This window comes from Carcharhinus amblyrhynchos, chromosome 8 (genome assembly GCF_965287045.1).
Source record: "Carcharhinus amblyrhynchos chromosome 8, sCarAmb.v2.hapA, whole genome shotgun sequence".
NCBI classification, from domain to species: Eukaryota; Metazoa; Chordata; class Chondrichthyes; order Carcharhiniformes; family Carcharhinidae; genus Carcharhinus; species Carcharhinus amblyrhynchos.
In genome coordinates, this window is record NC_137331.1 from 30643001 (window position 1) to 30658990 (window position 15990).

At 37.6% G+C, this 15990-nt stretch overlaps 1 protein-coding gene across 13 annotated transcripts in view; it reads left to right on the plus strand.

The window, feature by feature from the left end:
• fam49bb (family with sequence similarity 49 member Bb) overlaps positions 1-15990 on the plus strand; it is a 194963-nt gene that overhangs the window by 102757 nt on the left and 76216 nt on the right. For all 13 annotated transcript variants that reach the window (XM_080193839.1, XM_080193838.1, XM_080193834.1 and 10 more), the window contains exon 2: positions 12778-12813. The gene's annotated coding sequence lies outside the window, so the exon portion shown is untranslated. The remainder of the gene's footprint in view (positions 1-12777; positions 12814-15990) is intronic.

Consider the following 15990-nt stretch of genomic DNA (forward strand, 5'->3'; position numbering starts at 1 on the left):
TAGCTATATCAGTTATGTCACCCAGAAGGGGTGCTTTTCTGCGGATGAATTTCAGTCTTTTATTGGGGTGTTGAGTTTCCTTGCTGTGCTGTTGGGTTTTCAGCAATTGGGCTGAGCTAGCAAACTTTGCTCACATTCTCTGTAAGGAGGCTAGTGTTTAGTTGACCGCAAGACACATATTGTAACAGTGATCTATTGTCACTTGAAATTTATTTTAAGCTCTTTAATCTTGTACTTCATTAAAAAATGCAAAATGTGAGTGCTGTTTTTTCTATGGCTTTGCTTCATAACAATTGCACATTGAAAGAATTCAATATTCAGATCCCTAGTTTCTAAGTTTCGTTCATGCCAGAGGATTTAAAAAAAATCTACAAAAATGATGAGATATTGAGTTTTGCTTTCTATACTTTTTATTTGCCTCTTTAAATAATTCTGTAACCAGCAGTAGATATCTAGTTGGAAGCTGCTTTTGAAGAATAACACATACATGCTGTGGTGGTGCATGTTATTCGGGGTTGTGACATATTTTGCCTCGCCATGTGGTAAACTCTTAATTACCACCTTTATAGCTGTGGAATCCAGATGGGGGGAGGGGAGCGTGGGCTGCTCTGCCCGGTTTCTTTTTCCATTCAGTTGTAAACAGACAATCTATTGCAATTACTATTCACTCCCACAAAATTATCTATGAAGCCCCTAGAACCTTTCCTTGAACCCTTTCTACTTCTCATCTACATGCTTGTCCTTGGTGACATCATTTAAAAACACAGTGTCAAACTCTACATGTGCACTGACATGGCATGTGACATGTGACAAGACATGGCAGAATTTTCCCAATATTTCTCATTGTCAGGTTCAGACTGAAAACTGGCATTCGTCCCTCCTGGTGCACAGCCGAGTTTTCAGTCTGGATTTTCTGAAACTGTGCACTGAGAATCGGGGTTGTGGTTTGCGTTGTCACTCTGATGGGTTAGGGCCTGATACTGCCAGCAAGTCTGGCTCCGCAGAGATCAGGGCTCCATCTTTTAAGAGCACACCAATCTGCATCTGGGAATAAATAAACTTCCTCCCCCACACCCCCACTACATAAGCATCGGGGCATTCCCACACAATGCAAGCAAATTCACAATCTCTCTTCTCCCCCCCCAACCCCCCGCCCTGTGTCTCTCCAGAGAGCCTACCTCTTGCAGTGCCACCCTCCACCCTGGCACTGCCAGGCTGGCACCATCAGAGGGCAGTGCCCAGGCATGTCCCTCATCACCTTGGAGCTATACTTGCCTGTCATCGTCCATCCCGTTCCTACCCCACCTTGGCATGGTCATTCACAAAGTGAAAACCAGTAGTGATTCAGGCTGATACGGCAGTACGTTGAGGACAGAAGTAGCGGCGAGAAGCCCAATAATATTCAGATATGTTTAAAAAAGTTCTAATCAGACACGTACCCTTGCTGGACATGAACCATGAGGAGGGCTGGGTAAATTACATTCTGAAATCTTGCTGGTGTAAAACCTGTTTTTGACCTCTTGTGAGATTTAGCGGTGTCATTATTGGATTGAGCCCATGGTTACTGTTTTACCATGTGGTCTTCTCCTGCTCCTATTTAATGTTCAACTCATAGCCCCTATTGGATTAAATGAATGTAAATTTTCTCTATTTGAATACCTGGATAATCAAAGCCTTTTTCTTTGGCTACTACTGCATAATAATTTCTCTATACATGGATATCATTCTCCATTGTGATCACTCTCTCACAAAATGCTGCAAACAGCTAGGTTCAGTTTCAGAGTTGTGCCTCTGACTTGTATCCTCTCTATCACTAGCGTTGCCAAATTCCACCTCTGATATCATCTGACTTAACCTGTCTCTGCCTCAGCCCATCTGCTGCTGAAACCCTCCTCCATGCTTTTGTTACCTTCAGACTTGACTATTTCAATCCCCTTCTAACCAGTCTCATATTACCCACTTACCTTAAATTTCAGCGGAACTGAAATCCTGCTGCCAATATCTAATTTCAAATTTGTACCAAGCCTAGCTCATCCATCACCTCTCTGCTCATTGACTTCCAGGAATTCTACTCTTTTTAAAGGTCTCATCCTGGTTTTTCAAATCTCTTAATAACATTGCCTCTCCCTCCTCCAGCTCTATAACCCTCTATGAACATGTTGCTCCTATAACTCTGACTTTTGCTTCTGCAATTTTCATTGCTCCATGATTGGCAGTCATCTCTTAAGCTGCCTAAACCTTAAGCTCTAAAATTCCTCCCTAAATCTCCCTGTCTCTTTCTTCTCCTTAGAACACTCCTGAAAGTTTGAGCTTTTGGTCCCCTCTCCTAATAATTCATGTGGCTCAGTGCAAAATCTTATCTGCTCATGTTCTTGTGGATTGCCTTGGGATGCCTTACTATGTTAAAGATGCAATGTAAATGCACGTAGTTGGAAAGAACGTGATATCTCAGCAGGCAAAGAAGGAAATTGCTGTAGGTTTCAATAGGAAACGATTGAACAGAGAAACTATTTCCTGGCTGGGGAACCCAGAACAAGAGAGCATTTCTAAAATTAGAGCGAGGTAATTTTGGAGTGAAATTGGGAAGCACTTTCTCACGCAAAAGATATTGAAAATGTAGAACTCTATTTTACTCCCCAGTAGATGAAGGATATTGGGTCAGTTATGATTTTCAAGAATTAAAAGTTTTTTTTTGGATAAGCATATTAAGGGCTATGGACCAAAGGCAAAGCGAATGTATAGATTAGCTATGATTGAATGCTCGAATAGTTTTGAGGGGTTAATGTCTACTGTGTTATAAAATAACTCCCATTAATGTAGAGTACGGAGCAGAATCAATGGAGGGTTTGCAAGTTGCTCTGTGCCTTTTTTTAACCATAGAGACAGAAAAGTTGCTTCTTAAAGAAGAAATGGTGTGAAGAAGACACTAAAAGGACACATTTTCACAGTTGTACACTGTAATAGGTCAATAAAGTTGTTGCATAATGCTGAAACATCTGAACCTGGTTTCATTTCTAATCATTATTGAAATAGTTTATATTCTAGTCCCATCATCTGACCAAGAACACTCAAGTAATTATCTGAATAAGCTAAATGTCCTTCACCAAAAACATCAGTAACTTGCCTTTCTCCAGTGGTTGAACAGCAAAAAGATAGGAATCCTATCTTATATTAGAACGACATTATGTGCTTTTATTAGGAACACATTATGTGCTAATAGGTGATAATTTCTTGCTTGAAAGTTTGGTACTAGTCTTCAGAAATAAAAAATATGTGGGCACTGTTGAGGTACGCATGAATTAAGAACAGGAGTATTTCACTCAGCCTCTTGAACCTTCTTTTGCCATAGAATAAGGTCAGGGCTGATTAGATTGTAATCTTGATTCTGCATTCCCAACTACCCCCAATAAACATTCACCCCCTTGCTTATCAAGAATCTATCTAACTGTGCCTTTAAAAACATTCAAAGACTCTGCTTCCAGCGCCTTTTGAGAAAGAGATTTCTAAAGACTCTCAACTCTCAAGAGAAAAAAATGTCCTCTGTCCTAAATGGGTGGCCCCTTATTTTTAAACAATTGCCCCTAGTTCAAGATTCTCCCACAGTATGCCACTCTGTAGCTGTTCCCTGCATTGATATTTATCTTATCTTCCTGCTGGCCCTTGTTAAACCTATTCAAAGTTTTCATTTGACAGCCTGGGAATGTAGTGTAAATAAAAGCACTAGTGCTGGAACCATTCCAGTAAAAATGGGCTTGGTGTAGGAGATAATGAATATCGGACATTGGTTTTCCCAACAGCAAATTTTATCTGCATTTACACAGTGGTACAGAAGAGCTTTGTGCTAAATCAAAACAATATCTAGAAGAGTTATTTGGGGTGTAATACTTTGTTTAAACTGACAATATCCTTCCAATTTTTAAGCATTGCTTCTTTAAAATATTTTTAGATTTAATGTATTTTAGCATGTGCACAGTAGCTGTGTCACATAGTTATGGAAAAGTAATGTTTTATTTACAATTTGTACTTAACTTCAGATTTGTCCTCAATACTACAATGTTTCTGAAATTGTAAAATGATCTGATCTGCTGGTAAATATCTACTCAGCTCACATTACCCTCTTGAAACACTATTTAGTTGAGCAGTTCAACCTTCAAAAAGTAATTTGAAAATATGTTTTGAACTCTTAAACTTTCACCTAACATCATTTAGAACTTTTTGTCTATATAATCACTAATAAAAAAATCTATTTTTATTTGTCAGCATTGTTACATAATGCTGAAACATCTGAACCTGGTTTCATTTCTAATCATTATTGAAATAGTTTATATTCTAGTCCCATTATCTGACCAAGAACACTCAAGTAATTATCTGAATAAGCTAAATGTCCTTCACCAAAAATCCTTCACCAAAAATGTCCTTCACCAAAAGGGGCACTTTCCCCTGTGGTTGAACAGCAAAAAGATAGGAATCTTATTTTGTATTAGAAACACATTAGGTACTTTTAAACTTTTTTTGATTTCTCTTCTGTTTCTCCCCACCCCTGTCTCCAAATGCATGTGCACATGCATGCACAGGCACATAGTAATATCTAATCTCCAGCTGCAGAGGAAGGGGATGAAGCTCTTTTCAGTGACATGCTGTAAAACGTCACTGTAAAATTTGTTAAGTGACTGAAGGTAACCCTTCTGTTTTACTACTTTATAGAGCATAGAACACTACAGCGCAGAACAGGCCCTTCGGCCCACGATGTTGCGCCGACCAGTTAAAAAGCAATGACCCTCTAACCTAAACCAAACCCTTTCCATCCATAAGCCTATCCATGGATCTCTTAAACGCCCCCAAACTAGGCGCATTTCCAAATGGAAGCTTCTGATTGGTGCCTCCCCATGATGGAGATGGCAGCACCCAGACAAAGGAACTTGGCTGTGAACTTGCGTCTCTTGCCTTGGCACAGAATTTTGGACATGCACTGCCAAATAAGTTGATTTTCAAATTTGGGTCCTTTTACTTGATTATTTGGTATATGCCTCATGTACTTTTCATGATATATTGTCTAGTTTTCTACATAACTTTTTACAAAATATTTATGGATGTGAAAGCCATTCAGTCCATTTTGTTGCATCGAACCAAAAAGCTTTTAGGGTCCTTTCATTATTTGTGACTGTGAACTGGTTTTGAAAACAACTTGAATATCAATTTTTAAAAAGTTGCTCCTGTGTATTTGAAGTTGTAGATAACAGTACTAATGTACATGTGATTGTACATAATGTGAAAGGGAAAGATATATGATGTATCTGTATTGTGTCACTTTACTTCCAGAAATTATGTTGATTTGTATGAGATTCAATAAACTTCTAACATTATAAAAGGAAAACTACTGGCCATCCATGTTTTGAGCTCAGGAGGTTATTGTGGTATTGCGTTGTGTTGCAGTGAGTGCATAACACTCTAAAATACTGCAATAACTATTCAATTTCACATTGTAAAAAGATTCTGTTTTGGAAGAAGCTAAATTATTTAATGAACACTTAAACATCAGCTAACTTATCTGAGAACTTGTAGTTGTAACTGAGAACACCATATGTGCATTGACTTAAATTTCTCGGCTAGTCTGTAGGAAGTTTTGCAGGGATTTCTAAGTGGTGGAAGACTTTAGTGCAAACGCACTCAACATAAATTTGAAAGTTACAAACTTTAATTAGAATATAAAAGCATAAAATGAAAAAAAAATCAAGAGCAAAATCGTTTACTACTCGTGCCCAATACTGAACTTTATTCAGCCTTCTGAGGAAAGTGAATTATCTTGGGCAAAACTTCCAGGATGGTAATCTATCAACAACCACTTTGCTTAGATTCATTGTTTCCTGACTGCAAACAAACTTTCTTTCCAAGATGTTGCATTTCTTATGATACAACTAAATCTTTGATGAGTTTTCTGTGAGATAGCTTATCAAATACCTTGTGAAATTCTGTATAAACTTTTTCTACATCTATCTGCCCAACTGACCATCTCAAAATAAGCAAATTCATTTTTCCTTTGACAAGTCCTGGCTGGTTTTCCTTAATTATCACCAGCCCCTCTAAATTATTAATAATTTGATCAAATTTTGGAAACTCAAAAGTTTACTCACAAATGATGTTTCTGAACCAGTTTTTAGTTACAGGATACATTCTCCTTTTCCTTTTTGATCAGAGATATTACATTGGCGATCCTCCAGCCCTGTGACCAAAGTTCCCTGTGACTTCTATTTGCAATAAGCCAACATTTCAAAGCCCTGCATTAGATCGATGCATGACCACACATATACACATCTTAAAGGGAACTTTGCTTTTGCATGCTCTGTTCATTGCACGGTGCATTTCTGATTGCTATGTGACTGCGCACTCTCACTGTTTTAGAGAGAATATTGTGACATTATTTGCATTTTTAAGATTGATCATTTTTGATCATTGCATTTTGAGTTTTTTCAACAGCGTAGGACGTTAGTTCACAGAGGCCTGGTGGCGACCCATACTGACTTTTTAAGAGCCAGTTTGTTTTTTTTTATAGTTATTTTTAATAATTTTGCATCCTACTCTACTAATATTCCACCATCACCGTAAGACAATAGATGTAAAATATTTGTTTCCTGTTTATCTAATAACTTCCTACTTCACATTTGGATTCTGTTTTCATTCCTTGAAAATTCCTATTCCATTTATATTTTCTTTGCTTTAGTTATTCATAAATATTCTTGTGAGCCTTGAAAACTGGAGTGGCGGAATGGTCGGGTTGGGTGGTAATTGAATTAATGGGGAGCTATTTGAAAGGGTTGATTATGGAGCTACCCAGGTGTTCAGACCAAGTTTTTAAACTGTCTAACATTCCCTAGATAATGGCTAAATTAAGTTGTTTGGGTCTGTCCCAAGTTTCCAACTGTAGCTAAGAATAACCAATTCCCATGCAAGTCCATGCATCAGGATTTCCACAGGGTCACAATGTGCATTTTCAATCCTACATCTGCCTTTGATATCTGGAGACCAGAGGATTTGGCCCATTGTTTTTATTTTTGTTCTTGTACTTGGGTATTTCTTTTAGCAGTCTTATGAACTGCTTCCTCTCTCACATCTTCATTGTTTGATAGCCTGCTTGAATTATATCATCCTCCTCCTTCTTTAATTCTGTCCATATGGATTTTGTCTTGGTGCAAACCCTTAGAACTTGCTTAAATGCTGGTTATTATACTATTATTATCATCTTCATCTTGCCCCTCCCAATTTTATAAAAACAATTGATATACTAGTAATAAGTTCCAATCTTGTCCAAATCCTAACCATGTTTCCATTATAGCTCCTAGATCATATTCTTCTCAAGCCAATAATGATCCTAACTCTCTTGGCTTTGTTTTGAATGCTTTGTGCATTCATATTTGTTGTTTTTTTTCATTTTTCTTTATGATATCTCTTGCCCTTTCTACTTTTTTTTGTTTTCACAATTTCAAAACAATTTCTCTTTCTCCTCTGGTAAATATTTTTTCAAGTAAGTGTCCTCCTTCTATGTTAACAACATTATTAATCCTTCTCCATCTTTAATCCTAAGCATAGACTTCCCCCAACTTCCACATCCAGGGAACTTTGATCTACTTATTCAGAAAATTTCAAGCGTTTTGTTTAAGTTTTTGTTTTATAAGTTGTTGACTTACACAGTCACTTGGAACAATTGAATAGGAGTGGATTTCGATTAAGCAATGGTGTTATGCTATGGTGTTTGAATTGACAATTGTAGATATTTGATAATATTAAAGAATGTATTATATAAAATCAAAGTTCAAACCTTTGTCTTTTTGCAGCAATTCTTATTAGTGACTTTGACTTAGCAACTTGTGTGTTCATTCTTGGTGAACAGTTGATCATGATTGATATTTACTGCAAAATATAACTGTAGTCTGATATCTCAACTTCCTCATCATTTTTATAAAAAGATTTGATTGACCTGATACACAATCCATATGGAATCATAATCTTATTAAGCTCCTCTGGATTAGAATAAAGAAGAATATGCATTTATATCAAACATTATCATATGTTCAGAATGTTCCAAACAATTTAAAGCCTATTATTGGCAATGGTTATGTTGGCAAAAGAAGCAGCCAATTTATATACAGGGTGGTCTCAGACAACAGATGAGTGAATGACTGTGCAGTGTGTTTTGGGTGGAGATAATTGAAGCTAGAATGTTGGCAAGATCCCAAAAGAAAATCCTTTTTGAATAGTGCTGTGGAATCTTTTGCATCTGTATAAGGTTGGTTTGTTTGTTTTGTATCTCCACACTTTATTTTCCCTTTGGGGAATTGTGGGGAAGCATGTGGAAAGATTAGCAGGTTGATTATCAACTTGTTGGAAGCACGTAATGAGCACCGTCTGTGGCCAACAAGTTGAGGAGTGGGATTTGAACCTGGATCTCCTGGTTCAGAGGCAAAGTTGCTACCTATGGGCCACAAGATGCCCTGAGGTATAGTTCCATGGATGATTGTAGCCTTCAATAGCTAAGTATGAAGATAAACATTGAGTTGTATTTCAGCACAACTTATGGAAATGCTTGCTTGCTCTTATTCTCATCCTGAAACCAATAGAATTGCAAAGAATGAATAATTTACTCAGTGTAACTGGTACTGCTTTCACTGAGCAGACTAACCAATTGAACAATTTAAAGTGAGTTGCTCTTTGAGCCCACAGTATCTTTCAGACATCATGCAGAATCCGCCTTCATTGCAGTGCGTTTTGAACACAAAAAAAATCATGTTGGGATGTAATTTGTAATACACAAGTATCAGGAGCTATTGATGAAGAAAGCGTACATTTTTTTGCTTGTAGCAATGCATGGAGTTAGAATATTGACTTTACATTTGTGTCATCACACATCAATTATATGTTCATGATAGTTATTTTCCAATACTATCCAAAAATAGTGGATTCGCTGTTTTTAGTTGATCCTAGTCTATATTATTGGGAAAAGTTTGTTATGGATAACATGTGTTAACTTATTCTTGTTGCACTGTTCAAAGGCAAGTTTATGAAAGTACTCATTCGAACAAGAAAACTAATGTTTGACTTTGAAAGTGTTGGACAAGTTATGTCACACATTTCAGATGTCTGCAAAAACAAATTAACGTGAAAAGTGTCAGTACAGAGCGGCAAAAAGTTTCCTAACTATTTTGGCTGCCCAGTGGCATGAGAAACAGTTGAGTAGTGTGGAATCTGCTTTCCAGTATCTCTGCCTAGACTTGTTACTTCCACCACAAAAGGCACAGCTCAAAGAACAACTGATTTTTGATGACGTTGTAGATCCGGATCCTGGGATTTTTTAACGGATTCATTGACATTGGGAGGTAGAAAAAAATTGACATTTTGTTTAGAGCGATGTGGGTTGTTTTATTTAGAATGCGGTTGACTGTTTTAGAATGCTGTGGATTGTCTTAGCTGCTGTGGTGGAATTTGTCACAGCTGTCAAAATATGAACAGAACTTTCAGAGCAGGTTGTTGGATGTGGATTAGCATGAAGCTACCTCAGTGAGATGGAAGCTCTTAGTAAAAAGATTTATTGTTTTCAGTTTTGTAGTTACAAAGCATCAACCAGGCAGGGTAAAGCTGTGTATTTGCAATAACATAAACACAGTGGCAGAAGGATGTCCTTTTCATTTATATATCCTTGAGCCTTAAGGTGGTGTCTGGGCATTGCTGAGATCATGATTTTGCCTTGTGAGAAATAGTGTGTATGGAATTTGCAGCTTTCTTCATTCGCAGTGCACTACTGTGCTGCACCTCCCTCAAGTATTTATATTGCACTGTAGAAAGTTAAGCTTATATGAGACGGAATGTGGATTTATAGCAAAATGCGTAGCAACGGGAGCAACTTGATGGTAAAATCAGGCCCTTGATTTTATTTTAATGCAAGCTGTGCCCTCTAATTCTTTTGCACAGTGTGTGGTAGCTTGTCATGGTTTACATTATTTATTATCTTTCAAAATACTATAGAACAGCTCTTGTATCTCCTATCAATCTTCTCTGTTCCAGTGAGGATATGCCTAAATGACATAATTGCTCCTCATTATGAATCTGTCCCTCTGAATACTCATTCTGGTTGCTCTCTTCTGTATGCTTTGATTTGCTGCAATATTGTTTTTGTCCTGCAGTAATCCACACTGCACATGGTATTTTATAGTAATCAGATCAGTGATTTATAGAGAGGCAGGGTTACCTCACTATTTTGGCTTGATATTGAAATTTTAAAATGTTTCAATATCTAATTTGCTTTACTCACTGCACATTGTTGCAAAAGCTTCAGTTTCTAATAAAAGAAGGAACTTGCATAAAAAGCACCTTTCTCGATCTCCAGATGTCCCAAAGTACTTCACAGCCAATTAAGTACTTTTTGAAGTACAGTCAGTCTTGTAATGTGGGAAACATGGCAGTCAAGTTGCGCACAGTAAGGCCCCCCACACGTAACAATGTGATAAGGACAGCCAACCTGTTGTTGAGACATTGATTGAGGGACAAATATTGTCCTGCTCTTCAAATCGTGCCATGGATCTTGTATGTGCACTTAAGAGGGCAAATGGAGTCTTTGGTTAATGTTTCAGAAAATCAACATCTCTGACACTTAACACTTCCATAGTACTTCACTTAGGTGTCAGCTTAGACAATGTGCTCAAGTCACTGGAGTAGAAGTTAGTTAATAACCTCCTGGCTCAGGTGAGTGTGCCAAATTGAGCCATTTCTGACACATGAAGCACTTTCCATGTAATTACGTTTTGCTATTTAAATAATTGTCCCTTTCTGGACTTTTTTTTGTGAAGCATGTTGCATTCCTTTGGAATTTCATCCTATATCTTTCTACTCAATTCTGAACAGTACACAAGTCTATCTTGCTTATATTCAGCTTTACAGTTTACCACCTTCATTACATTCATTACATTTTCACTCCTTATCATTCAATGTAATTCTTGTTTTTTTTATTCAAAACCATTTATTAATGGCTCAAAAGGTCAAGCATTAATTAGCACATGGCTGTTTAATGGTACAGCTGCAGAGTAGGGCCCAACATGTCCCTCCTTTTACTCTGAACCATTTATACAAAGAATTATGAAGTGTAGCAAGGGTAGCTGTAATCAAACTGAGACTGGAATCAGATTGGTAGACTGATAATATTGATTAACGAGAAGTCCCCATTGTACAATATTGTTAGCCTAGATTTGCCTTTTTAAGTAAAGTATTTAGTTATATCCAATCAAAGTCTCTACCAGCAAGACATTACAGATCCAAGCTGACAAGACTGGCTGCCCTTTTCCTGTCTTGGGCTTTTGGGCAATCTACATGATCCAAACTGATAGGAGCAGGCATTGCACCCGCTCAAGTGCTTGATCTCATTTGCATCTTAGCCAAAAGGCCTAGATGCTGTTTTTAAAAAATTGCTTCAAATGAAGCCTCAGTGTAACCTCATTGACTTTTAACAAGTGCAGGACAGCAAAACTTCACTTGATCTTAGCCAAAAGGCCGAGAAGCTTCTTTCTGGTTCTTCTTTTTGTTCTTCTTCTGGTTTGTCTTTCGAATTTGTGTCTGCCTGTTTCTCTGAATATGCTTCTGAGCAAATCTCACACATTTCCCACCTTTCATTAGATGTTGAATTCTTCGCTCCATTATTATGCTTTATATCAAACTTTATGGTGCCTTTTTCCAAGGGAGGTTGGGAATGGTAGTAGTGTGGAGAGGGTCGGACTGGGAATAATAAGGCAGGAGGGCAATGTGGTGGGGAATATTCAAATTAATCCAGTGATCTCTCTGTTTCTTACTGTGAGAACAGAGCAATCTCGTTCACAGGAATAACAAGGATATTCCTTCCTTGCAGCTTCATTCAAAAATATGCTGTCATTGACAGCAACAGCAAGCAGCTAATGAATCGAAGCAAAAAAATCTGACAGCACAGCAACTGGGCATAAAATGGGTTATTTATTTTAACTGAATGGGGCTGTCTAAAGTTGCTCAGGTGTTTCTGAAGAAATTGACTCAAATTTTAAATTGCCAGATATCTGAAATGAAATTATTATAATGTGCATGTATGGCCAGGTAAATCTAAAGGTTAAATAAAATTGCTACACCTCATAACCATCATGGAATGTAGTGGTTGTAGACCAATAGTCTAAAAATAACAAAAGATTAAATTTTTATGAGAGGTTTGTAATAAGGATAAAGTGCAAATGGAGTTAGTGTACAAGGTGTATTCAATTGTGTCCCAACAACAAATGCTTCGTAACATCGAAGCAAATATCCAAACGTATTTCACAAATGCATAAGGAAAAACAAACACTATTGGTAAAAGACATAGTAAGAGAGACGATCAAACATTTGATCAAATAGGTACTTTTTAAAGAGGGTCTTATAAAATGAAGATGTGAGAGCTAAAGGAGAGAGTTGCAGAGCAATGGGTCTTTGATGGCTGAAGAAGTGACCATCGGTGGCGAGGCACAGGGAAGGCAGAAGTTGTAATAGAGTAACTAGTTACCTGTCTCTTGGCCAGAGGTGGATGATATGAAGGTAATGCTGAAAAAGAGGTAATTTGAAATGAAGGACGAACGATAATGTGTAAACACTGAAATAGTATGCCACAATAACCTAAAGATCATTGAGATTTTTAATACCAGGCCAGCAAATATTTATAAATTGTGAATGACATTATTTGATTTGCAAAATTGCAGAGATGAACATGCAGACTAAAAAAAGTATTTTTTTTAATAATTCCAGACTGGGACTCAACAGATAAAGCAGCAGAAGTTGTAGGTAAGTTCTTATTTTTTTATTTTTAAAAAGTTGTATATAATCCTTAATAAGTGAAAGGCTGATACTGCTTCTTTGAATAGAACGTTGAATAATGTGGAAAACTGCATCTATAATTATTGTAAATAGTTCTCATGATTTGATCAATTTAGTTTTACTAAAAAAATACTTTTTTCGAACAAAAAGTAATTGTAATCAAACTGAACAAATCACTTTATCTTTGCTTAAAAATAATCAGTGCCATGCAATTTGAAAGTATAAAATGTGACAATACTATGCCTTTAAGAAATATGTCTTATATGATGTTTTGGTGAAGGTTGTGTTTCTACTTCAACTCTGATTTCAGTGCCAATTACTTACAGCCGGTAGCTCACATGCTGAGCATGCAAAAGGTTACTTTCTCCTAATTATTGTTGCGTTTGTTTTAATCTGGGTCAGTGCAGTTTTATATTAGGGTTGCACCCTGGAGTTTTCAGAGTACGGTTTGGTTAGCTTGATTGACAAGAAAATCATGTGTGTGGGTGGAGCTAGACTTACAGAGGAGAAAAAAAAACAGGCAGTTGCAGTTTGAATTTGACAAGGTGCAGGAGCTTTTTCCTTTTTTGGAAATTGAAATCTGGAGCCTGCTAGAAAATAGGTATCTTTCTCCAGAGGTCCGCAAAAAAGCAAGAAGTATGTTCTCCCTCTCTCATTGGAGTTCTGCTGTATGAAGACAGGCTTTCCTTTGGAGGCTGCTGTCTGAGAGTCAGAAGAAGGGTGTCTCTTTGTATCTCTGTCCAGCGGGATTAAAAAGCTGGAGGACTGGGAATTCACGTAAGTCTATGTGACTTACTGATTTTGAAGATGAATTTACATCTGCAGGAATATTGCTCAAATTGAAACTAGTATAAATAGCTAGCAATTAAGAATTATATTGTCATGTTTAAGTATTTCAAGTGGTAAAAATTGTGCTATTTCTTCTGGTTATGTTTTAACTGTTGTTAAATAAAGTTTGTTTTAATAAAAAGATCACTAGTGGATCAATAGAATCACACCTAGAGCAAAACACCTTATGATCACACTGATGCCAAAATCAAGAAAAGTTGGGGTCCAGGTGAATATACCTTGGAGTTTCTGATATGATCCCTAACAAATTGGGGGTGCTTGTGGGATTACAGTCTGATTCCTTGTTTGGGTTAGAATTATTGAACTCAAAGACAGTGGGCAGGATTTTACAGTCTCACTCGACCTAAGACTGGAAAATTCGCCTGAGGTCAATCGACATTTTCATTGTCCGTGGAATTGGAGCGGATGGGATGGTAGATTTCTGGCAAGTGAGTGTTGAGTATTTGTGTTTTCTCTTCAGGGGTTGCATTTGGTTAGTTTAAATTGGGAGTGCCTTGTGGAATAAAGACCCTTTCAGTGGCTAACGTTTTTCTGAGTGTGGAAGAAGCCAATCAGTGATTTACAAAAGTTGGTTAAAGCAAAGCTTTTGAAATTGATAGACAAGCTGCAGTTGATACCTGAAGGAGCAAGGAAAGAAGAGATAACTGGAGTGAGAACTCAGCATTTGAAATTGTCGAACACAGTCGGAATCATTGGAAATGGATAGAATTCAATTACAAATGAAACGGCTTGAATTAGAAGCAAAAGAGAGACTAGCAAAAGTGAAAGCGAGAGAGGCAATTGCAGCGGAACAAAGAGCAAAAGAGTTGAAACAGTTTGAATTGCAAAAAGAAAACAAATGAAACTGTTTGTATTAGAAGCAATGACAAGGGAAATGGAAATGAAACAGTTTGAATTGTGATTAAAATTGAGGAAAGGGAAAAAGAAAGAGTAGCATTGGCAGAACAAAAAGAAAACAAAAGAATATTTGAACTTCGGAAACTGGAAGTAAAAAGTGAACGTCTGGTGGAGTAAAGGTAAAAGTTGGGAATAGTGATGAGGAAGAGCGAACTCCTCGTAATTAAAGGCCTTGTGAGGATCTGTTTAAATGTGTCCAAGCGCTGACAAGGTTTGATGAAAAGGATGTGGAAGCCTTTTCTGTTTGATTTGAGAAAGTAGCTAAACAATTGAAATGGCCACAAATCATGTAGGTATTGCTGATTCAAACAAAGCTGATAAGTTGAGCTAGTGAGGTGTTTGCTTCACTATCAGAGGAGGTATTTGGGGATTATGATTATCTCAGGATAAGCTCCTGTTTAAGGAAGCAGCAGATGGGAAATTATAGGCCAGTTAGCCTGACTTTGGTCATTGGCAAGATTTTAGAGTGCATTAATAAAGATGAGATTGCGGAGTACTTGGAAGTGCATGATAAAATAGGACTGAGTCAGCATGGCTTTGTCAAGGGGAGGTCATGTCTGACAAAGCTGTTAGAGTTCTTTGAGAAGGTAACAAGGAAGTTAAATAAAGAATAACCAGTGGATGTGATTTATTTAGATTTCCAGAAGGCCTTTGACAAGGTGCTGCATAGGAGACTGTTAAATAACTTAAGAGCCCATGGTGTTAAGGGTAAGATATTGGCATGGATAGAGGATTGGCTGACTGGCAGAGGCAGAGAGTGGAGATTAAGGTGTCTTTTTCATTGGCAGCCAGTGAATTGTGGTCTGCCTCAGGGATCAGTGCTGGGACCACAACTTTTTACGATATACATTAACGATCTGGAGGAAGGAACCGAAGGCACTGTTGCTAAATTTGCAGATGACACACAGATATGTAGAGGGCAGATAGTATTGAAGAAGCAGGGGGGCTGAAGGATGAGTTGGCAAGGTTAGGAGAGTGGATAAAGAAGTGGCAGATAAAATACAGTATGGAAAAATGTAAGGTTATGCAGTTTGGAAGGAGGAATGGAGGCATAGACTATTTTGTAAATCGGGAAATGCTTAGGAAGTCAGAAGCACAGAGGAACTTGGGAGTCCTTGTTCAAGGTCCTCTTAAGGTTAATGTGCAGATTCACTTAGGAAGGCAAATGCAACGTTAGCATTCATGGCGAGAGGGCTAGAATATAAGAGCAGGGATGTACTTCTGAGGCTGTATAAGGCTCTGGTCAGACCCCATTTGGGTATTGTGAGCAGTTTTGGTCACCGTATCTAAGAATGATGAGCTGACCTTGGAAAGGGTCCAGAGGAGGTTCACAAGAATGATCCCGGGAATGAAGAGCTTGTCATTTGAGGAACGGTTGAGGACTCTGGGTCTGTACTT